The sequence below is a fragment of the Oryx dammah genome, unplaced genomic scaffold, assembly GCF_014754425.2.
Source record: "Oryx dammah isolate SB20612 unplaced genomic scaffold, SCBI_Odam_1.1 HiC_scaffold_25, whole genome shotgun sequence".
In the NCBI taxonomy this organism is placed as follows: domain Eukaryota; kingdom Metazoa; phylum Chordata; class Mammalia; order Artiodactyla; family Bovidae; genus Oryx; species Oryx dammah.
The window spans coordinates 942,823-966,584 of NW_024070209.1; the positions used below are offsets into that span (position 1 = coordinate 942,823).

General features: G+C 49.3%; 1 long non-coding RNA gene across 1 annotated transcript; it reads left to right on the forward strand.

Annotated features, from left to right (window-relative positions):
• Positions 1–2,559: 2,559 nt before the first annotated feature.
• On the forward strand, positions 2,560–22,481 carry LOC120883513. The gene is made up of 3 exons (XR_005725799.1): positions 2,560–2,702; positions 13,413–13,511; positions 22,129–22,481. It is a non-coding gene; the product is annotated as an uncharacterized LOC120883513 (long non-coding RNA).
• Positions 22,482–23,762: the final 1,281 nt, after the last annotated feature.

Here is a 23,762-nt window from a genome sequence, read left to right on the forward strand (position 1 = left end):
GTTGGGCAAGTCGAAGGTGGGAGGAGAAGGGGAAGATAGAGGATGAGATGGTTGGATGGCATCACTGACTCAATGGACATGAGTTTGAGCAAGCTCCGGGAGTTGGTGATAGACAGGGAAGCCTGGCGTGCTGCAGTTCATGGGGTCGCAAAGAGTCGGACACGACTGAGCAACTGAACTGAATTTAACTATGGGATCTCGTTCCTGGGCCCCCTGCATTGGGAGTGTGGCGTGTAAGCCACTGGATCACCAGGGAAGTTCCATGATGTTCTCTTTGTATGCATATCTCTGTGTCCAGATTTCCACTTTTAATTTTTATAAGGACATCAGTTATGTTGGCTTAGGAGCCCAACCTAATTCAGTAGGACCCCACCTTAACTAATTACATTGGCCATGACCCTTTTTCCAAATAAGATCACATTCTGAGTTTCTGGGGGTTAGGCCTTTAAAATGTGACTTAGGGGGACATAAAATTTCCCTGGTGGCTCAATGGTAAAGAATCCATCTGCCAATGCTGGAGATGGGAGTTCAGACCCTGGGTTGAGAAGAGTTCAGTCACTGGAGGAGGAAATGGCAACCCACTCCAATATTCTTGCCTGGGAAATCCCATGGACAGAAGAACCTGGCGGGTTACAGCCCATAGTGTTGCAAACAGTCAGACATGACTTAGTGACTGAACAACCAACCAACCCATCACAGCATCCTCTCTGCACAGGGAACCAAGTTGGAGGGCCCATCAAGCCACAGGCAGGGAAAGGGATGTGGTGGGCGGGCCCCTCGGTGTTTGAAGCAGTTCTGGATGCTCTCTGCTTCCCCCTTCTCCTGGGCCCCATCATGGCTGCATCACAGACATAAACGGAGCTCAGGTCCCCGGCAGAGTCCGTTGTAAGCTGACATCAGTGCCCGTGCTGGGGGCCGGGACCGGGGCAGGACTCTCAGGCCCACCCAGAGGAGAGCAGGCAGAACAGGGTTTGTGATGCTGGCTCACACAGCCCCGCTGTGCCTCAACTTCCCCCTGTGAAACGGGGGTGATGCTACGCCCTGCCCTACCCACCTAGGCTCAAAGTGTTGATCGCACAGTTGTGACTTGACTCTTTGAGACCCCATGGACTGTACAGGCTCCTCTGTTCATGGGATTTCCCAGGCAAGAATACTAGAGTGGGTTGCCACTTTCTTCTCCAGGGGATCTTCCCGACCCAGGGTTTGAACCCAGGTCTCCCACATTGCAGGCAGATTTTTTACTATCTGAGCCAGCAGGGAAGCCCTAGGGTCAGGCCAAGCCCAAACAGGAAAACTGGATGGACCGGCTTTGAGAAGACCCCACACCCGGCGACCCAGGGAGCATACTGACTGTGGATGCTCTGTGCCAGCTGGCTGTCTCATCTCCTCGGGGCATTCCCTGTGCCGGCTGGCAGGGACACTGACTGATGACTAAGACATACCTGGCCTTCCCTGGCCCCGCTTCACACACAGCAGAGGCTCAGCCAGTCCCCATTGGCAGCCTGCCTGCCTGTCCAGCTGCTCAAAGCAGAGGCTGGAACCCCCCTGGGTTGCATTTCAGGAGCCCCGGCCTGCTCTCCCTGGGCACTGAGCTCTGAGCAGCACAGACTCTGGGGCTGCGCTCTGCCCAGGTGAGCCACCTGTGGCTAAGGTTTCTCCCTTGGCGTCCCCCTCTCTCTCCACCAGCCTTTTGCCCCCAGATCGCCTCCATCCTGCAAGATTGACAGCCGACTCTGGGCTGGGAACAGAGGATAGGAAGTGGTCTTTGCCTGAAGCCCATTGCCTTATTTACCCTGGCCGCCAGGCCTCTCCCAGCAGCCCTAAGAAAACAGAGGACCGTCCAGAATCAAGTTCTTGCGTGTTTTCTCCCTGGAGGTGGATCAGGTTTTAAAGGGAGGTTTCCTGCGGCCTGCAATACCGTTTTTGGTTTGTTGTACCTGTCTCCACCTGCCGGGCAGGGAATTAACCTGCTGACTGGGGGCCGGGCCGGCAAACTCCATCAGGGTCAGGCGAGCACAGCTCAGGGGTGTGGGTCTGACAACACGCCGAGGAGGCCTGTTCTCCTCCACAGAGCTTTGCGCGCGGGAGGCCCAGGCCCCGATCTGAGCGGGGCTGTGAGTAACTCGATATGTTTTCTTACGTTGCTGTGGACACGGTGTGCCAGACTTAAGTCTGCCGCATCTGTGTCTGTCTGTCGGGTTGTTGCAGGGGGAGGGGGCAAGGGGGGAGGGTTATCAGAGGGAGAGGGGAGCGTGTCCCTGTGTCCTTGGTTTTTCCCTATCCATCTTCCTTTTCCCTTGCCTGCACTGCTCACTCTTTGCTGTATATAACCTGCCATGACTGTTTTCTGTCTCAACCCCTAACCCTTCAGAGACCACTGTGCTTTGTGCCTCCTATAAAGCAGCTTTACAGACGCCTGCGGGGCGCCCTGTCTGGGAAGCCCTGGCGCTGTCAGAGTTAACAGCAGGCCTCTGGAAACTTGAACTTCCCCAGAAGTGCTTGTGCAGCAATTAGCAGAGCCCTACTCAGATACAGAAAAAAAGTCCCCTCGATTATAAATAAACAGGCAGCCAAGGGTATTGGAGCCAAGAGTCACCACTGTGTGCCCCAGGCCTGTGGCCGTTACCCCATTTGCAGAAAAGCCCGCACCTTCCAGAAGTGTGATGGAGAAGCCAGATGCTCTGGCAGGATTCTGAGGCAAGGTGAGACTCTGCTGTCCGGTGAAAACCCATCAGGCTGGGCCTCACGTGTAAGACGTCCACGGTGCACCAGCCTGAGGGTGGTAGAAAGGGCCACGCATCGCAGCCTGGGATGATGGATGGATGGCCTTTTCTGGGTGCATAGGAGCCTTGCTTCGCTTTGCTGGAGGGAGCTACCAGGCTGGCAGACTATTTGGCGTTGCCTAGAGTGGTGGGGAGAGATAGCGCCTCACCCAGTGCCACACTCAAGGGGAGCGGACGTCATTCCAAAGGCCCCAAGGCCCTGTAGGATCAGGGCACAGGAGTGAAGAGACTGTCTCTCTGTTTATTTCTTCCAGCCATCACAGAAGCACTGCAAAATACAGAACCGTAGGTCTCCTTGCGAGGAGAAGATGTCTTGGGTCATCCTGGGCTATATTTAGAATGGAAAATGTGCTGGCTCAGAGAAAACCGATCATGTGCCCTTCTCCAGGATTCATGCTGAGCTGGGAACCCTGCCCAATCACCCGCCCTTCCCATCCTTCCCACAGCCCTGCCGCCTACTTCCTCCTCCAGGGAGCCCTCCCAGCTTGTTGGGAGACCCAGCAGGAAAAGGCCCAGTTTCTCTTGTGAATAAACTTCACAAGCATCCCCTTCTCCTGAGGACCATGAGGATCTTGTGGAGGGCTGTGTGCAAGGCTGGCTGAGAACTCAGAGCTCAGAAGGGTGTGTTTGACCTGATTGTGAGAATTCCTCGGCTTTTCCCAATGCTCACTTCTGCTTCTCCAGGTGTGAAGGCTGGGGACATCGTGGCAGGGAGTGGACCATCCCGGGTCCAGCCCCTCGGTTGTGCTCTGGGCAGTATTGCCACCCTAAGACTCCTGAGAGTCCCTTGGACATCATGGAGGTCAAACCAGTCAACCCTAAAGGAAATCAACCCTATTGGCAGGACTGGTGCTGAAGCTGAAGCTCCAATACTTAGGCTACCTGATGCAAGGAGCCAACTCATTTAGAAAAGACCCTGATGCTGAGAAGGATTGAGGGCAAGAAGAGATGGAGATAACAGAGGATGAGATGGTTAGATAGCATCACTGACTCAATGGACATGAGTTTGAGCAAACTCTGGGAGATGGTGAAAGAGAGGAAAGCCTGGCGTGCTGCTGTTCATGGGCTTGCAAAGAGTGGAACAAGACTTAGCGACTGAACAACAGCAACAGGCACAGAGAGCTTCGTGATGGTGATTGTTGGGCCAGTCCCCGTCAGCGCCCTGTCAACTTTTCGTAACCATCAGAATGTTTTTAAGAACCTGGAAGTTCATTGCATCACTGTTTTGCTTTCGGAGCTGCACGTGATTTCTCAGAAGGAGCGGCCCAGACCCGTCCTGTCTCCGATACTGACCCAGCCACGAATTTCCACTTTACTGGGAACAGGGGTCAGAAGGGGCACCACTGAAGGCAGCGTTTGCTGCCCGTGCCCATGGGTACAAGGAGGCGTTGGGGACACAGTGACACTCTCAGCTCTTGGGCACATGTTCTGGGCTGGGGCGCCACGTCCATTTCTGATCTCCACGGCCCCTCTGAGAGGTGGGAATTATTGCGTCCATTTTCCCATGGAGGAAACCGGGGGTTAGACGCCTTGTCATCGACCATTCCCCCACCTTCCTCGCGTGGTCTTGCTGGTTCTCCCTGTGACATGCAGCCCTTATTCTCCTGTGACATCGCCCACTTGGCCCCCAGTCCAGCTTCTTGCCCCGCTGGACTCATTCTCCACACAAACCAGCTTGATCTTTGGGAAAGACTGAGCTGTACCCTTCTCCTCCTTAGAACCCAATAGTGGCTTCCTGTTGCCCTGAGAACGGAATTCTGACTCCTCCCTGTGCATGGCCAGCAGCTCCCCTAGGTCTTGGCTGTGGCTCACCCCCTCTACTCAGGCCAGTCCAGCCTCAGGGCCTTTGCACCTGCTGTTCTGTGTCCCTGGTGTGGACCCTGGACTCAGTACATTTCTGTCTCTTTCCAGCAAGGGCTGAGGCCCTGTTCTAGTTGTGGTTAACTCTACAACCCCCTCTTGCACATCTGTTCTCTCAGGCAGGAAGCAGGCATTCAGGCTCCCACACTGTGAGGCTGGTACCTCCATCCCCAAGACGCAGGCCTTCCCCAGAAGCCTGTAGTCTGCTCCTTTGTCCCAGGGTGAGACAGGCTCCCAAGAATCAAGTCACTTGCTTCCTTCTTGCACAGGTTGTGATGGACGTGATTCTTCCACCTTGACCCCTTGGTCAGAACTGAGGCTCTGCAATTAGGGTGAGATAGCTCCTCATTCATGGAGCTTTAGGACATGAACGGACACATTATGTCCTCAAGGTCTATCCAGAGGGGAAGTGGACCACCTCCATCTGCATTAGATGGCCTTTCTTAAACCCAACACACTGACGTGCTTTCTGCACTTGAATTTTCCTATTCAATTATTGCATCATCTCAGAATACAACTCTCTTATGACTAGTGAAGCTTGGGCTGGCTTGACCATCCTGCTCCTGCCCACACACCATTTGATCTATTGTTTTTGTTTAGTTGCTAAGTTGTGTCCAGTTCTTTGTGACCCCATGGACCATAGCCCCGCCAAGCTCCTCTGCACGTGGGATTTGCTGGGCAAGAATTCTGGAGTGGATTGCCATTTACTTCTCCAGGGGAATCTTCCTGACCCTATTGCTTCAAAATAATTCATTCCCAGTTATCAGGCTCCTGAGATCCACCAGTCACCTGGAAGCAGTCCCATATTTGTTGCTCAGAAAAACTGGCCCTTTCAAAGGGCTCCTCTAGGGTGGCCTGGGCCAGTAGCCACCTGGAGGAGACTCTCTCAGACAACAGCTGATCCTTTGCACAAGATGGTGTTTGAGGCCCTCATAGAGGCTTCCCCAGTGGCTCAGCAGAATCTTCCAGCAATGCAGGAGACAAAGGAAACACAGGAAACACAGGTTGAATCCCTGGGTCAGGAAGATCTCCTGGAGGAGGAAATGGCAACCCAGCCCAGTATTCTTACCTGGAGAATCCCATGAACAGAGGAGCTTGACAGGCTACAGTCCATGGGGTCACAAAGAGTTGAGCACGACTAAGCATGCATGCATGCAAACAGGGCAAATAAGGTTCCCTTTCTCTTACCCTCTGCTGGTTTTACCAGCTTCCCCATCTCTGTGCCTTCTAGCTCAAAACCAAAAATTTCAAATGAAAAAAGAGAGAGAAGACAAACATGAAGTAACATTGACTAGGTCATTGAGGCCATCTGTCAACCATATTTTACGTCCCTGACTTATTTTATAGCCCTAGTGTCAAACCTTCCTTGTCAATTTAACACGTGAACATTTTTTTAAAATTAAAATTCAGTATCATCAAGCAGGTCATAGAGTATGAGCAATATTCTCTTTGTTCTAAAAATCCTCATGTAATGAAGCTGCCATTCACAATTGTTTTCCAATGATCTGCTTATTAAAAAAAAAAAAAAAAAGATTTTCAAGGAACAGAAATAGGTGCCTTTTCGCACCATGGGGTCCAGCAGGAATGAGAAGCTTACCAAGCCCCTGGGAGATGCCGGGGGTGGGGAATGTTGTCAGATGTCAATTTGGACTGAGTGTTTCTGAATACATGTGACTGCTCTTCTTGGGTTCCCTGTGGTGCACTTTATAGACTGATGTCACTTTTTAAGAGAGAAATTATTAGATGAATGTTGATAAATGAACATACATTCAGTGTGCTGGAATCAAGATGAGAACTCCAGTGAAGAAGCAGGAAAAGGCTTTAGAAGAGAGTCGGGGACCAGGGGGCTGGGCTGGGGCACATTGCCCATGACCAGGGCCTTCTGCACCAGAGACAGACCCCTGGAGTCCCCCCTGGTGAGCAAGCCAAGCCAAGGCAGCCTCTGCCGAAAGCCCCAAAGACCCACAGCGAGGGTTGCAGATTACAGACGGGCCTGGTTTTTTGGGTTTGTTTTCAGTTCCTGAGCCAGCATGTAGAAATCTAGTGACTTTTGCAATCGAAGCACTTCAGTCGTGTCCAACTCTTGGTGACTCTATGACCTGTAGCCCACCAGGCTCCTCTGTCCATGGGATTCTCCAGACATCAATACTGGAGTGGGTTGCCACTTCCTACTTTAAGGGATCTTCCCCACCCAGGGATATAATTCCCATCTCCTAAGTCTCCCACACTGGCAGGTGGATTCTTTTCCACTAGCGCCACCTGGAAAGCCCTAATGACTTCTGGTTCTTTCCAAAAACCAAAGGATCTGGGGGCTTCCCTGGTGATCCAGTGGTTAAGAGTCCATGTGTCCATGCAAGGGATGTGGTTTCAATCCCCGGTCAACGAACTAAGATCCTACATGTTGCACATCACAGCCAAAAGATCAAACAAACAAAAAACCCTACGATCTGGGCTCACAATGTCTGTATCAGTCCACTTAAGCCACTTATTAGCCGCCCAGGGCCCCTCACCTCTTAGCTGCTGAGCCCTATAGTTCTCTGAATTGTGGCCTCACCCCAAGGAATATTTAGACAGGAGGAACAAACTTTCTTCTTTGGGACACCTCACTCCCTCCAGCTAGGGTGGTCCTGGGCAAATCATCCTCAGTCTTCCCATCTGTATAATGGGATGACAGTGGGACCTCATAGCTATGTGGTATGTGTTCACTTGCTCAGTCATGTTTGACTCTTTGTAACGCCATGGACTGTAGCCTGCCAAGCCCTTGTGTCCATGGAATTTTCCAGGCAAGAATACTGGAGTGGATTGCCACTTCCTCCTCCAGGGCATCTTCCCGACCCAGGGATCAAACCCACATCTCTTGTGTCTGCTGCCTTGGCAGGCGGATTCTCTACCACTTGTGCCACCTGGGAAGCCCAGGCCCCTCACAGGGTGTCAGTTAAAGCTCCCTCCCCTCTGCTGCATGTCTTTAGGGGCCACCAGTGTATTTTTAGGGAGGGAAGACAATTGGGCGCTCTGTGTGCCAGCAGCCTCCCTGCTGGCTTCCTCTCGAATGTCTTGTTGGAGGAGTGAAGACAGAATTATTCAGAAACAAGTGATTCCCCAGCTGTAGGCTCCTCTGTGATGACAAAGGACTCCCTCAGCCCAGACTGGTGGGGAGGCAAGAATTACATACTGCAGAGAGGCTGCTGGGACCATCTTGAGTTTGTTTGTAACCTATCTCAGATAATTTAGATCTTCTTAATTCGCAGCAAATCCTATTCCCTCAACAACATCTGCGGTAAAATAGCAGGAACATGTGTGGAGACCAAGTGTTGGGGGGTGGGGAGGTGCTTTTTGTTTTCCCACCACTGAATCCATAGTTACCCTCTCAGTTGAAATCTTATCGTATTTAACCGGTTCCACATAAACAGATCTGTGTATATTTTCAGTAGTTTCATCTGAAACCTGTTAAGAACAGATGTGCAGAAGGTTGCCCTGCACTGATCCATTTAAATGTATTTTTCCACGAGCAGTGTTTTTCCTTCAGCCCTTCCTTGAGAGAGGAAGACTTAGGAAAGTGGGGCCTTTATTAAGATGTATATTACATGCTTCAGAGCCTCAGCAACCAGTGCTTTGCTATTGGTTTTTCCAACAGCTCTTTGGCACACAGGGCTGTGAGTACTGGGTATGCATTGATTTGATGGGCGGTGTCTGCCCCGAGCCTCTGTGGCTGGCAGGATGGGCTCTTAGCTCTTCTGGATGCTGCCCATGTGAAGGTGGGCCAGTCTTTCCCAGCTGCTGCAGAATCAAGTAGCCTCTGTCCAAAGGCTGGAGTAAGTTATCCACTTCCTTGACTCTTTAATTTTTTTAAGCAGGGGGAAAAAAAAAAGAGGGAGAGGTGAATGTAAAAAACTCCTCAAACTCAATAGCAACCAAAACCAAATCATCTGATTTTTAATTGGGCAAAGGACTTGAATAGTTGATTCTCCAAAGAAGACAAGCAAATGGGCAACATGAAAAGATAGTCAGTATCACTGAGAATTCATGCTCATATTCAGTTGCTAAGTCATATCTTTGACTCTTTGTGACCCCACGGACTGCAGCTCACCAGGCTTCTCTGTCCATGGGATTTCCCAGGCAAGAAAACAGGGGTGGATTGCCATTTCCTTTTCCTGGGCATCTTCCAGACGCGGGGACTGAACTCGAATCTCCTGTGTGGCAGGCGGCTTCCTTACCACTGAGCCACCAGGGAAGCCCCACTGAGAATTCGGGAAATGCAAATCAAAACTATAAGGGGATATCACCCCATACCCAAGAGGAGGGTTAGTATTAAAATAAAATAAAAAAAACAGAAAATAAGTATTGGCAACGATGTAGAGAAATTGAACCCCTAAACACTGCTGGTGGAAATGTAAGATGGTACAGCTGCTTGTGGAAAACGGTATGGAGGGTCCCCCCAAAATTAAAAATAGGACAACCATGTGATCTAGCAATTCCTCTTCTGGGTATATGGACAAAAACATTGAAAGCATGAGCTTCCCAGGGGGCTCAGTGGTAAAGAATCCACTCGCCAAGGTAGGAGACTCAGGAGACGTGAGTGTGATCAGTAGGTGGGCAAGAATCCCTGGAGGAGGAATAGCAGCCCAGCCCAGTATTCTTTTCTTTTTTAATTAGTTTATTTTTTTATTGGACCAGTCCAGTATTCTTGCCTGAAAATCCCATGGACAGAGGAGTCTGGCAGGCTACAGTCCATGGGGTCGCAGAGAGTCGAACACGACTGAGCCCACATGCATTGGAAGCAAGATCGCAGAGACTGTTTCACGCTCACAACAGCTGAAAGGTGGAAGCACCCCAAGCATCCATTGACAGATGCATGGACAATCAAATGTGGTCCATTCGTAAAATGGAAAATCATTCAGCCCTTGAAAGGGAACTCAGACGCATGCCACAACATAGATGGACCTCGAGGACGTCATGCTAAGTGAACTAAGCCGATCACAGAGAAGACAAATCCTGTGTGATCCCACTTAGAGTAGGCAAATTCACAGAAACAGAAAAGGGAGTGGTGGCTGCCACGGGCTGGGAGGTGGGAGGGGGAAATGACTGTTTAATAGGCACAGAGTTTCAGTTTTGTGAGATGAAAAAGTTCTGCAGACCTGTCACATAGCAGTATTTATGTACTTACCTTTGAATGTACACTGAAAATGATTAAGATGTTAAAAATAAAGCTGGGGGAGGGAGGATCTAATCGCGATACTCATCTTAGGGATGGCGAGAGGATTCTGTGAGGTAAGGCACACTTAGCAGTTCCTTGCCTTTTCATACTGTAAAAAAAAAAAAAAAGCTGTGACAAAACTAGAGAGCATATTAAAAAGCAGAGATATTACTTTGCAGACAAAAGTCCGTCTAGTCAAAGCTATGGGTTTTCCAGTAGTCATGTACAGATGTGAGAGTTGGACCATAAAGAAAGCTGAGTGCCGAAGAATTGATACTTTTGAACTGTGGTGCTGGAGAAGATTCTTGAGAGTCCCTTGGACAGCAAACAGATCAAACCAATCAATCCTAAAGGAAATCAATGCTGAGTATTCATTGGAAAAACTGATGCTGAAGCTGAAGCTCCAATACTTTGGCCACCTGATGTGAAGAGCTGACTCATTGGGAAAGACCCTGATGCTGGGAAAGATTGAGGGCAGGAGAAGGTTGGATGGCATCACCGACTCAATGGACATGAGTTTGAGCAAACTGTGGGAGATGGTGAAGGACACGGAAGACTTTGTGTCCATGAGCTCCCAGAGTCAGACATGAGTGAACAACTGAACAATAGCAGAAAGCAGGACTTTGTCCTGTGGGCCGTGGAGATGATAACTAAGGTGAAATGAGATAACGTGGATTGTTTCCCCGGTTTTGAATTTCTGTTTTCCAGAAGGTTCCTCTCCCACTTCCTACTGCTCATGGGACAGAGTTCATCCAGCCTCCCAGGTCCCTGTCATAGGCTGAGCCCCCTCAAAGAGTGTCCCTGTGGGGCACTGTGGGCCTCTCAGCCCATGCCTCTGGGGCGCAGAGTTCTGCCCCTCCGGCCGGTTTCCCTGCGGCTGGCACTGGCTGTGAGACACTGCCAGGCTCCTTCTAGTGGCCTCTGAACAAGCCACAGAGCCCCCAGCGCCTCCTGTCTGCAGGCGCTCCTGCCACTGAATTTGCCCTGCGTTGGGAGGAGGGGAAGGAGGGCCTGAGCGGGTGGCATGATGACAGGCGAGCCTCGGGGCTCCGTGCCACCTGCTTGCAGCCCCAGTTCTGCTGCTTGTGGAACCATTGAGCCCCATTGTGTTGCAGGCGCAAAGGGTGGGGCATAGTGGGGCTTCATCCGCTAAAGATTCCAGATCTATCAGGGGGCTTTGTCCTCCTGATTTCTCTCCAGCCTGCTCCCTTCCGCAGGGCACAGCATCCAACACACTGAACGTGCCTGAGCTTGCTCGGTCCCTAGCAGGACACTGGGAGCATGTGTGATTTTTCACAGGAGCTGGGGGTGGTATGTCCTGGGCTCTAAGAGCAGCGTAAGGCTTGGAGACCCCTGGCAGAGCCATGGAAGGGTGGTCATTGGCAAGACTGGCATTTCTCTCATCTGACTGGAGGAGACCCTCTGGCAGGGCTTGGACTCAGCTGAGCAGAAAGATGAGCAGTTGACTTGGGATGTGACTTTACATTCCTGGCAAAAACACCACATTTGTCTTAAAGAGGAGGAAAGAACAAAATCAAACCGCTCGTTAACATTTCAAAGAGGTTAAAAGAGCCCCTTGGGTTCCCACTTGGGTTCCTCTCCTGGCCAGTTCTATGATGAGGGAATGCCAAGGGCTTCTCTTGCTGACGGAGAATTGTGGGGCGTCTCTCTGCTTCCAGGGTCCCAGCCTCTGATCCATTTAGGAGATGGTTCTGGGAATTCACACTTGTCTTTGGAAAGCTTGATCTTCTCCAAGTTTCTCATATCCCTTCTATATTTCTTTCCCATGCAGATTCTCTTGCTGGCTGTTTTTGCTGTTGTTTTCAGAAGTTAATATTCACAAGCTTTGATTTCTAGGACCAGTTCTGGACTTTACAGAAGCGAGAATCAACGGGCTCAAAACTCGGCTTCGTTACTCATTTGACTCAAACGTGTTCAGGGTAACACCCCGAGCAACTGCCAGAAACGAACGTCCCCAAAGTGGGGCTCTTGCCTGGAATCTCACCACTCAACCAGGGGACCTGAGCACACTTAGCCAAGTGAGAAAGGTGCCCCTCTCTTCCCTCTGGAATAGAGACCCCAAGATGGGCCTGGGCACTCTCCCACTCTGCCTGCATCTTCTCCAGCCTGCTTCCAGGTTCCTTTCCTTTGTTCACGTTGCCACCCCCTCATCCACCAGGATTTTCAGAATCCACACACACATTCATCCATCACTCCCGTTTCCAAATATTATCTTTATCAATACAGTGGTATTTCCATAAAATGAATGACAGCTCCGTGAGCTTTCCTTTCAGCCACAAATGAAAGGGGGCTTAAAAGTGTATGTGCACGTGTGCTTGAGTGCAGGCCGGCTCCATGCGCATAATCCTAATGGAGACCAGGGTAAATTACAGAGAATGGTCACATAATGATCACAAAAACGTACACGAGGCATAATCCATTAGTGAGCTACATTTTGTTCAAAGCTGAGCGACGCCTTTGTGCCGGAACGCAGTCATCTGTAGCAATGACTAATAATATAGTTGAGGATCTGTTCACATTTTCCCCCTTTTGTGCCTATTTTCATAAGTTAATAACTCAAGCATGAAATTGTTTCAGGCTGAAAACTTGGTGGTGAGAGCACGGCAAACTGTGTGGGAAACAGCTTTGTGTTGTTGTTGTTACTTAATTTAGCTTGGCTGTTTTTTAAGTTACGGGAGTAGAAATGTCCATACGGGTTTTCTTGAGCCGTGTGTGTTTGTGAAGCCCAAGAAAGTCTGGGATTGTGTTAGACAAGGCACATTTTTAATAGCTACAGAGAGAAGCTGTCCTTCGTACATGTGTGTGCTTTAGCTTAGTACAAGTCGATTTTGTTGAGGTGGGTAGGTTTGGATGATATTCAATCAGAACGCCATGAATGACATCATCCTGGATTCACCTGCCTTCAACGAGAAAACTTCTATCTTAGATCAAAGAGCCTGGTGAGCACACAGTTGCCTTAAACAGATGAGGACAGGAACAGGGATGAAACCTACCGCTGGGTCTTATCAATAGTAAATTCCTAAAACAATGGAAGGGGCAGAAGCAAGATGAATGCTCGATCATAATTGTCCATCCCTCTTGGCGCTGGATTTGCTGGGCATTGTTCTGTATCTCCCTAGTGGTTCAGAGGGTAAAGAATCTGCCTGCAATGCAGGAGACCTGCGTTCAGCCCCTGGGTCAGGAAGATTCCCCTGGAGAAAGGCATGGTTATCCACTGCAGCATTGCTGCTTGGGACAATGACCTCTGTCGTGATCCATTGACAGAGGAGTCTGGCGGGCTACAACCCACGGGGTAACAAAGAGTCAGACACGACTGAGCAACACTCACTCACTGCATCCTGAACCAGAGAAAGTCCACCTGCAGGAGACCAGAGTTTCTATAAGTCTTTACAATCTTTTTTTCTTTCCTTTTCTTTTACTGGGGCAGGAGACTGAAAAATGCAGAGAATAATACAACAAAGGCCAAAGTACCCACATTCCAGAATTAGCAAAGGTTAGTATTTTGTAAGGATAACTCTAACATTGCTCATAAAGTTGTTCCCTTTATTTCACAGATGGGCAAAGTGAGGAGGAGCAGGAGGGGATAGGATGTGACTGAGCCGTACAGCCTCCAGCATCTTGCTCCTGGACGGACTGGATCCTACAGGGAGCTGGTAAGACAAGCATTCTCGTCTGACTTTAAAGATGAAGAGCTTGGCGCCCCCAGTGCGTGTGGGTGCGGTCCTCCATGTTCTGAGCCTTGTACTGCACTAGGAGGACAAAACAGAATGCAAAGCCCACAGCAAGTGAGACCCCCATGATGAGGGCGCAGAGAGTGCCTGCCTGGAGGGGGAAGGTTCCTTGCAGCCAGGGCCAGCTTCCCCAGGCTTCTGATCCAGGCACAAGCCAGCAAATACTTCCGGAGATGCCCCATAGAAAAATCGTGTATTTTATAGGGCATATTTGAGCCAATGACTCAAATTATGGATCATTACCGAAAAAAAACAAAATATCCTGCCATCCAGTGAGATGATGTGATGCTTTTTATTTTTACTAGTAGATTGCTCCATTTATAAATCTTTGATAAAATCTTACCCCCACCAAAGAGCATCTGAATCCATCAATTTAAAAAAAAGTGAAACTGATGAGGAATGAGAGCTGGCTTTCTGTGAGTTCCTAGCTTCTCAGGCTACAGTTCCAGAGTGGCATCAGTGGAGCCCGTGATAGGTTGCATCATATTCTGCTAAGCCACCTGTGCTCTGAGGGCGACAGGAGCTGGCTCGGGGTCCACCAGCTGGAATCTCAGAAAGCCTGCTCTCTAAAAATACCCGGCTCTGCAGATTCACCTGGGGCCCAGGGGGCTTCTTGATTGATAGCTCCCTTAGGCACCAACCCAAGTTCAAAAAGGAAAAAAACACTGCCTTTTCACCTTGATTGATTTTAGCTCCAGAGAGTTTTCACTGGTCCTTTCAAAGTGATAGAAACTCCCCGGAATTATTTTAGGAAAAGTAAAAGACAGCAAAATGAAGCTAGAAGCCAGGCTTCATCAGAGGCTGGGGCTCCAGCGCGCAGAACAAGACGCCCAGCCTCCCTCCCTGCAACCAATGTCACGGTTAGACGGCACCGGCATCTCCGTGGGGTCTGGCACACTCGGACAGGGCGCGAGGCTGGTGGCGGGGCTGCAGCCAGCCCCTCTCCACCCCAGCCTGGAGGCTAGCTCTTCCACGCATCCACGGAGCAAGGGGAGGGCACGTAACTTTCCAGTCCCATCGTGTAAGGGAGAAAGCCATGGCCAATTGGCCTGAAATGAAGCACACAGCCCTGGTGCTCAGGGTCTCAGCGTCCTGGTGTGTGCAAATGAGTTGTCCCCCGAGCGATATACAAAGCACTGTTTGGGAAAAAAAGTACCTCCTCCTAGTCTTGTTGCTTCAAAGACAGAAAAACCACAGGTTCCTGACAAGGGGCATGGGCTTTATCAGCTATAGCAGGCCCTTCCTGGCCTCAGCCTGATCGCTTCCTCTCACCATAGGCAGAGACACAGACGGAAGGCACAGCTCAGGCCCTGACATAGTCGCAGAGTTGTGTTCAATCCTCAGAAAAGCATTCAGAAGAGTTTGCTGAGTCATGATGCAGTCTGCCTTCCTCCCTTCAGCTGGGCTGGGCACTGAGCCGCCTTCAAAGTCACCTCAGTCCAAAGACAAGCAAAACTAAAGAGGGCAGGGCAGTTGAAGACACCATACTAACTTCATAGGCTTCCCTGGTGGCTCAGTGGTGAAGAATCTGCCTGCCAACGCAGAAAACAAAGGTCAGTTCCTGGGTGGGAAAGATTCCCTGGAGAAGGAATGGCTACCCATGCCGGTATGCTTGCCCGGAAAATTCCATGGATAGAGGAGCCTGGTGGGCTACAGCCCATGGGGTCACAGAGTTGAACACCACTGAGCAACTAGACAACAGCAACATGCTAACTTCAAAGTCTGGTGCCTCCAAGAAAACACAGATCTTTGGAAAGACTGTTTCTAAACTAGATCCACTCCAGATTGCTTTAAGGTGACAAGTTTTCTGCTGCTGGAGGTGGCCTTGTGTGACCCTGGAGAACTGGCTCTCTCATGGCCTTGAGAAGAGGCAGGGAAGAAATTAAGACAGTTGCTTGAATGGATTCCTTGAACGGGGTTTGAAAAGATTTGGTTAACAATTGCCTCATCGTTTGCAAAACTCATCAGCCAAGGGTGAGAATTCCAGTTGCTCCATGTCCTCATTAATGTTTCCTATGGTCAGGCTTTTTGTTCCAGTCATCCTAATACATGAATAGTGAGATCTCTTTGTGATTTTAGATTCCCTGAAGTAGGTAACAGTAGCCCACTCCAGTCTTCTTGCCTGGAAAGTTCCACGGACACAGGAGCCTGATGGGCTGCAGTCCATGGCGTTGCAAAGAGTTGGACACAACCAAGTGCCTGAGCACATACACACATAGAATTTAAAGACTTTCATTCAATTAAAAAAAAAAAACTCATTTAAAATGCTGAATTTTCTGACCTATGAGCACTGCTGCTGCTGCTAAGTCGCATCAGTCGTATCCGACTCTGTGCGACCCCATAGACGGCAGCCCACCAGGCTCCCCCATCCTGGAATTCTCCAGGCAAGAACTCTGGAGTGGGTTGCTATTTCCTTCTCCAATGAATGAAAGTGAAAGTGAAGTCGCTCAGTTGTGTCCGACTCTTAGCAACCCCATGGACTGTAGCCTACCAGGCTCCTCCGTCCATGGGATTTTCCAGGCAGGAGTACTGGAGTGGGTTGCCACTGCTTTCTCCAACCTATGAGCACACTTTCTATTTATTTAGGTTCTTTTTAACTTCTCTCGGCAGTCTTTTCTAATTTTCAATGTATAGCTATTGTCCATCTTTTGTCAGATTTGCCCAAAGTATTTTATACTTTTTGATACTATTGTAAGAGCTATTTTTAAAATTTCAATTTTCAGTTCACTGAAAGTATACATTTTTTGTGCATTAATCTCTTACTCCATATCTTCACTAAAGTCACCTTTTACATTCTAGTAACTTTTTGTTTCTATAAGATTTTTTACATAGTTCTCAGTTCAGTTTAGTTCAGTTCAGTCACTCAGTCATGTCCAACTCTTTGCGACCCCATGAACTGCAGCATGCCAGGCCTCCCTGTCCATCACCAACTCCAGGAGTCCACCCAAACCCATGTCCATTGAGTCGGTGATGCCATCCAACCATCTCATCCTCTGTCGTTCCCTTCTCTTCCTGCCCTCAATCTTTACCAGTATCAGAGTCTTTTCAAATGAGTCAGCTCTTTGCATCAGGTGGCCAAAGGATTGGAGTTTCAGCATATCATCTGCAAATGAGGATGGCTTTACTTCTCTAGTTCCAATCTAGAACTTTTTAATTTTTATTTCTTGCTATATTGCACTGGATCAAATCTTTAGTACAATGTGGAATAGAATCTGTGAAAGTTTCTCATCTTAGGAGGAAAATATTCCATCTTTCACCATTAATAATGATGTTATTAGCTATTAGTTTTTAGTAGATGCCCCTTATCAGATAAAGTTCCCATCTATTCTTAATTTGCTGAGAGTTTTTATCAGGAATATTAACTGGATTATATCAAGTGACTTCTTGCATATATTGAGACCATAAATTTCTAGTGTCATCATTTAGCAACTTTGAGTCAAGTCTAAAAGATTTACCTCTTAATATATCTCTTTTCCCTTCCGGTTTATAACTGTCTTAAATATTTCTTCTACATATATTGTGATTCTCATCAGCAGTGTTACATTTTTTGCCTCAACTATCAACATAATTTAGAAAAATGAAGAAAGAAAGGAAAGTCCATTGTATTTACCAGTATTACCAATATTTTTGCTTATTGTGTTATTTCTTCCTTATTGGCGTTCCTGAAGTCTTTCTTTTATTGTTTCTTTTTTTGTCCAGGAAACTTCTTTTAGCCACTCTTACATGGTATATCTGCTAGTGGCAAGCATTCTTCATTTTTCATCTTTTGGGAATGTCTTAATTTCCCTTTCATTTCCTTCCAGTGAAGGATCCTTCACTGGAAAAGACCTTTCAGCTGAATACAGGAGTTTATGCTAACAGTTCTTTTCTACATACATTGGAGCAGTTTTTTTCTTTCAGTACTGGAAAGTACTCTGGCCTCACTGGTTCCTAATGAAAATGCGCTGTCATTCAACTCTTTTCTGCCGTAGGTAGTGTCATTTCTCTGTTTTATATGTGTGTATGTGTTATATATGTATATATGCTTTATATATCGGAGAAGGCAACAGCACCCCACTCCAGCACTCTTGCCTGGAAAATCCCATGGACGGAGGAGCCTGGTGGGCCGCAGTCCATGGGGTGGCTAAGAGTGGGACACGACTGAGTGACTTCACTTTCACTTTCACTTTATATATATATGCTTTATGTGTGTGTGTGTGTGTGTGTGTGTGTGTGTGTTGTGCTTAGTCACTCAGTCGTGTCCGACTCTTTGGGACCTCATGGACTGTAGCCCGCCTGGCTTCTCTGTCCATGGGGATTCTCCGGGCAAGAATACTGGAGTGGGTTACCATTCCCTTCTCCAGGGGATCTTCCTGACTCAGGGATCTTCCTGACCCAGGGTCTTCTGCATTACAGGCAGATTCTTTACCGTCTGTGAGCATTTATCAGTTGCTTTCTTCATTCAGTTTGAGATGACCCTGGTTCTTGGTATGATGAGCAATTTTCCACTGCAAACTTGACATTTGGGGCGCTCTGTTTAGAGATTCTGTATCTTATTTCCATCTGTTTTCACTGGCTCCCTCTGACACTGCAGGCGAAGGTGCAGGAGGGTGGGGGTGGCAGTGAGCTGCTGCATTACTGCTGGTGGGGGTGGAGGTCCAGGCCTCTCACTTGGCCTCTGTTGACACCAGAGGAAGGGGTCTCCTTACTGCTGCGTGGGAGTAGAAGCTCAGCCCCCTGCCTCGTGCTCAGCCTCCACTGATAACGCCCCCATGGGGAGGTGTCACAGTGCTTCGTTGCTATCCCCCACATGGCCTTGTTGCCCCTGAGAGGTAAAGAGGGTCCTGACTCACCACTGGGCCTCCCAGATACCACCCTCACTGGGCAGGAAGGAGCTCCTTGTTGCTGTGTGTGGGGGTAAAAGTCTAGGCTCGCGATGAGGTCTCCACTGACCCTGGGGAGGAGCTTGTTACCACTGCGTAGGGATGAAAGTTGTAGCTCCCTGCTCAGCCTTCTCAGATACCACCCTGGGATGGGCGGCAGGTAGGGTGGTTTGGGGCACCTGGTTTCAACCTGGTCTGAGAGTGGATGGACAACTGAGCTCCCCGTGGCCTTTGCTGATTGAACCTGGGTCTCCTGCATTGCAGGCAGATTCTTTACCGTCTGAGCCACCAGAGAAGCCTGATGATGTAGTTTCTTTGATGTTTGGCAAAAGTGGAACAGTTATTGCCTAAAACTTTTATTTCTTAGTGGGCTGCCCTTTTCCAGGCTCTTTGGCTAGAGAGAGCAGTATTTTGTGGGGACTTCTCCTGTGTCTGCTCTCTTTCGGAATTTGAGTTCCCGGCTTCTTCACGTCTAGGATACACGAGACAAAAAGAAACCAGAGATCTCACCTCTCTGTTCCACTGGCCCCAAGGTTCCTATTAGACTGTCTTTTCTCTGCTTTCTAGAATCCTCTTAGTGTTTATTTTGTATATGATATTCAGAATATTTAGTCATTGAGAGCAGGAGAAATGGATAAATATGTCTGTTCCAACTTCCTGGAAGAGAAAGTCCTCATCTCACTTTTGGGATGCATTTACAAGTAAGTTGCAAAGATTCACTCTTAAATACCTCAGCCTATGTATTATTAATTACAGTATTCGTAAGAGACACGGGTTCGATCCCTGGGTTGGAAAGATCCACTGGAAGAGAGCGTGGCAACCCACTCCAGTGTTCTTGCCTGGAGAATCCCATGGACAGAGGAGCCTGGCGGGCTGCAGTCTATAGGGTCACACAGAGTCAGGCACGACTGAAGGGACTTAACATGCATGTATGCACATTTGCTTATATCTTTCTAAGGTAAACATTGTACATACATGAAAAAGCACAGATCTTAAGTGGACCATCTGATGACCATAGCCCACCCTCCACTAAGATACAGAGTGGATCCATTACCTGAGAAATTCCCTCATGCTCCTTCTCAGTCAATCCTTGCTGTCAGTCACCCCCCAAAGGCAAACATTGTTGTGCTTCTTTTAACATCCTAAATTAGTATTATTTGTTCTAGAATGTCGCATGGATAGAACCATGCATCAGACACTCTTATGTGTCTGGCTTTCTTCTTTCAACATGATATTTTGAGATTTATCCATGTTTCGTCCTTCATTCTGTTTTACTGCTGAGCTGTATTCCATCGCACGAATATACCACAGCTTGTTGATTCATCCTCCTGTTGATGGACACCTGAGTTGTTTCTAGGTTTCGGCTGTTATAATCAAGCAAAGGATAATGCTTTTAACTTGGAGCATATTTTTTAAATTTTTTTATTTAAAATTTTAATTTATTTATTTTTGGCTTCTCTAGCTGTGGCAAGTGGGGGCTACGCTCTCGTTGCCCCCTGGCATGTGGAATCTTCCCAGACCAGGGATCGAACACTGCATTGCAGGTGGATTCCTAACCACTGGACCACCGAGGAAGTCCTGGAGCATATGTTTTAATGGTCTGAATCAACCTTCATCTGAATGCAGGGTCATATTTGAAAATGTCACCTACAGCTCTGACATACCAATTTTTATAGTTTTCTGAAATTGTATAATCATCCCTCCATTCGTTTGTTGAACCACTATTTAGTGAGCCTGTTCTCGTGCCAGAAATGACAGTAGGCCCTGGGATTGGTGAAGAGGAGGACAGACTCAGGCCTCTGCCTGGTGAGCTGCTATTCTAGCGAGGGCAGACGGGAGGCACAGTGAGCCAAACAAGAAATAGATATATAACATCCATTAGCAATGTGTGCTCTGAAGGAAAAAGAAAGCCAGGTCCATGGGTGGAGGAGGCAGACGGGTGGCCCAGGGGTAGGCGGGTGTTATTTTTAGCTCTGGGGGTCAAGGGAGGATCTTAGAGGGAGGCAGGGAGGATAGTTGGAGAAGGTGAGGTTTGAAGACACAGGACCTTTTTAAAAATTTATTTTATTTAAATTATTTCTTAAATCTTTAGCCATATTGCATGGCATGCAGGATCTTAGTTCCCCGACCAGGGATGGAACCCATCCCCCTCACAGTGGAAGTGCAGAGCGTTAACCTCTGGACCACCAGGAAAGTCCAGGACTTTTTAAAAAAGTCTATGTCTTTTAAGCACTTCATGCCTTGGAATTCATGTACTTCAGAAAAGATTTCCCTGTCACCATTAAAGGGTGGGGAGATCCAAGGCCCTGAGGGATCAGTGGGCCAACTATGTCTCAGGGACTCTGGATCGGCCAGATTATAGGTGCTTGCCCACTGCCTGGGTGTTGATGAGCTGAGCTTCTTCTTAGCTTCCTGAAGGGGAGCTTTCAGTCTCCCCAGCCTGTCTGCCCACCCCCCCCCCCACTCCTGCAGGTGCTTCCCCAGGAAGTGCTGGCGTGGAGTGAGAAAGACACCGGCAGGCTGAGGTCTGGGGCTCTCAGGTCTGTGTGTCCTTGAGCAAAACCCTCTCCTCTCACTGGGAGGCTCAGGTCACATCGGTGGTGGGACACGCCCCTCCCATGTCCTCCTCCCCTTATCACCTTCGTCACAACATTCCCTTGCTGCGGCGCTGCAGCTCCTGTGCACACATGAGTTGGGAGCACTTTCTGTTTTATTTCATTTAACTCGCACACCCACCCCGTGGGTAGTTGCTCCGTTGTTACCCATGGGAAACGGGAGCCGGGCATTTGCTGAAGCCAAAGCAGAATGCTAAGCTGAGTGTGTCTGATCCTAACCAGAATGCTTTGAGCTACTGCGTTTTATTGTTAACTCAGTTCTGAACAGAGGGAACCCGTGCCCTTTGGGGATATGAGTTTGCAGAGGTCAGAGGGAAGGATCTGGAAAAAAGCTAAAGGATGTTTCCAGGGGAGGGTTGGGGCAGGGTGGACCTGCGTGGGTCTGAGAGAAGAAGCCTTGTGTGGATGTCCATGTGGAAGGTGGGGAAGAACGGGGAGTTCGATAGGAAGGAGCTGGGATTCAGAGTTGGAAAAGCCTGAATTCCAGCCTGACTCCACACTAATGCTATGGATGGTGGGATTTGGGGCAAATCCTGTAAGTCCTCCAACTTCCCCTTCCACATCTGTAAAATGGATAATGGTATATCTCTCTCTCGAATGTTGCTGGGTGGGTCCGATGAGGTGACGCATGTAAAGTGCTCAGAAGGTGCCAGGCTTACACTAAATGCCCAATAAATGCTGGCTGGCTTGTTGTCTAAAAAGTGTCAGCACTACAGACTCGGAAATGTTAGATGCCGGGAAGCAGTGCAGTGAAAGCAGGGCTTGCATCTTACCTGGGAGCGGGGAAACCTAGCAGCACCCAGACGCTCGCAAGAGGATACCTGCAGGAGCCTGGGCTTCCTGCGTCGGGGGAATGAGTGTGCTCTGGGTTATTTTCCAGTTTGAAGTTGTTGCTTAGTGCTCAATCATGTCCAGTTCTTTGCAACCCTGTGGACTGTAACCACCAGGCTCCTCTGTCCATGGGATTCTCCCGGCAAGAATACTGGAGTGGGGGGTTGCTATTTCCTCTTCCAGGGGATCTTGATGAGCCAGGGATCAAACCTGTGTCTCCTTCCTTGGCAGGCGGATTCTTTCTCACTGAGCCACCAGGGAAGTCCTGTCAAACTTGGAGACGTCCTGTCCTTTCAAGTCTTTCTACTGTAGCAGCGGCAGCTCCAGCAAGGGACGGTGCAGCAGCTTCTGTTGGCTCCCAGACACCAGCTGTGGTCTCTGGGAACGTGTTTATCCAGCCCAGAGGGAAGTGGACGAGTAAGAAGGGAGCACCAGGCTTTCCGAACCCTGGCCTGTGAGCTCTGCACTGGCGCGCGGACACCCGGCCAAAGCAGCATCACAGCCGGCTAGGGCGCGCTGCGCGCTCACTGCATCAAGATGTGTTTTGCAAACTTATTATAAACATATTACAGTTCTTATCCTAATGTGGCTATTGGCAAGCTGCCCATGAGTTTTAGCCTCTGGGAGAAAAACAATTGCTTGAGCCGAGTGTTGGGTACTTTTACTTTCCATAGGCTACTCAGGGCTCCTTGGAGTCCCTACTCCAACACACACACACGCACACACACACACACACACACACACGCTGCCCTTCATACAGACATGCAATCGTGGGCCATTGGCGCCCATCTGCTGCTAAGATGTTCTGCCACCACATGTGTATCTGGGGATCTAGGACCTGCTAATATTTTGTTTTTTTTTTTCAAGAAAAGTCCTGAAAACTGTACATGTTCATATTGAACAAACTCACTGACTTCCGCTTCCAAGCTCTTCTGCTGCCTCAGTTAAATGCCTGAATGGTCCACTTTGTTGATTAGTGCCTTTTACAAAGAGAAGGTGGGGCCAGGGAAGGGAGATCATTTGTCCAAGGTCCCTAGCCATTCGCCTCAAGGGTTCTCCAGCAGGTCCCCCCATAGACCATGACACTACTGTGAGGAGACCCTTTCAGCCACCACGACTTGTCTCCTTGAGGCCGCAGTCCAGAGCCCAGAGCCGGTCACAATTAGCTGCTGGGGATCTGAGACCTAGCCAGCCAGCCGTGCTGCAGGGAGCCCTGGGCAGTGGGGCCCCTTGCTCCTTCTCATCAGCCCGCACGCAAGTGATTTTAAGAGAGAAATGGAGTGTGGCTTTGCACCAAGCTCCCTGCCGCCCTCTCCACGCCCCTGGGGCTCCCCTCCCCTCCCTCCAGGTCTGCAGTCCTTCCTCTTCCCCTCCCCGCCCCCTCTCCCTCCTCTCTCTGTCTCTCTCTCCTTCCTTTCTTCCTCCCTTACCTTGTCCTTAACCAGGAATGCCAGCAGCTGCGCTTCCTGCTCAGCACGGCCCTACATTCCTCCTGAGCCAGAAAAGTGGGCCCAGAACGGGTGCCCAGGCTGGGCCTCCGAGAGGCCCCACTTCAAAGGCACAGGAAAGAAGTCTGTTTCCCTGTCCACTGACAGGTCGGCTGATGTCTCACCAGGCAGTGCCTCTGCCTGAGGAAACAGCCCTGCTGGTCACGCCGGGCACCTGGGTGTTTCGGTCTTGCATGGCAGGTGGCCAGTCTCTCTGGACCTTTCCTCGTGTAAAACGGCTGATGCACCAGAAGCTGATTCTAGTCTTTCAGACCATGGAGCAGACATGTACAACTGCCTGGTGCCCACGTGGACACAGTGCACACATGTGCACACTCAGCCCGTGTGCAAGGATTCACACACATGCACATGCTCACA